The following is a 1,028-nucleotide window of genomic DNA, read 5'->3' on the forward strand; positions in this document are numbered from 1 at the left end:
TTCAGAAAAACCTGCAAGACCTCAGGGGAAGACTCAGGAAGCTCTGCCTGGGAGAGACATTTTCACTGTGTATTGGACATTAAGTTTACTGGAAACTTTGCAAGTCTGTGCAATCATATGTCAAAGGTAAGATCATTCAGTTTCTTACTGGGTAGAACTTTGGGGAATTGTCCATTATAAACCTATGAATAAGGACACTATACCTCAATGAAAAAAAATTAATTAAATTGTTACATAAAATTATTTTAAAAAATAAAGCATAAATTATTTTTCAAAGTGCAATTTAAAAGATGTTTTTTTCTTTAAACTAGATAAGAAATAATTCAGAAATCAAGTCATTTAAATTTCTATGTATTTGACCATTTCTAATTTATTTATATACAGTGCACTGAGTGCAGTAATCATTTACACATACAGTATATATTTGTTCCAATTAATTGATAGTACAGTAGCACATTTCAATAAAAAATCATTAAAATAATCTCAATTTAAATAAAAGTGATTCATTTATAGGACTTAGTATATCCAAAAGAAGATTGAACACAAATTATAATGTTTATATACAAATTAAACATACCTTTTTTTAAGATAGTAATACTATTATGCATCAAGAATGCATTGTGCATTTTTTTTCAAATAAATAGTTTTTATGTATTATTAGAAATGTTAATTGAGTACCAAATCAGCATATTAAAATGATTTCTGAAAGAACGCATATACCACTGAAGACTGTAGTAATGACTGCTAAAATTCGGTTTTGCCATTACAGAAATAAATTACATTTTAAAATATCTCAAAGTATAAAACAGTTCTTTTAAACTGTAATAATGTTTCTTATTACCATTTTTACCATATTTTTGATCAAATACTTGCAGACTTGGCGAGCATTAGAAACTTATTTTAAAAATATAAAAAATCTTACAAACACAGTAGTGTACATTCACTCATGCTGTCAACACCTTATCCGAAGCATCTGTAAAAAAAAAAAAAAAAAAAAAAAAAAAGGGGAAACACTGAAAACAATTTTT

This window comes from Sinocyclocheilus rhinocerous, unplaced genomic scaffold (assembly GCF_001515625.1).
Source record: "Sinocyclocheilus rhinocerous isolate Xijiao unplaced genomic scaffold, SAMN03320098_v1.1 scaffold496, whole genome shotgun sequence".
Taxonomy (NCBI): Eukaryota; Metazoa; Chordata; class Actinopteri; order Cypriniformes; family Cyprinidae; genus Sinocyclocheilus; species Sinocyclocheilus rhinocerous.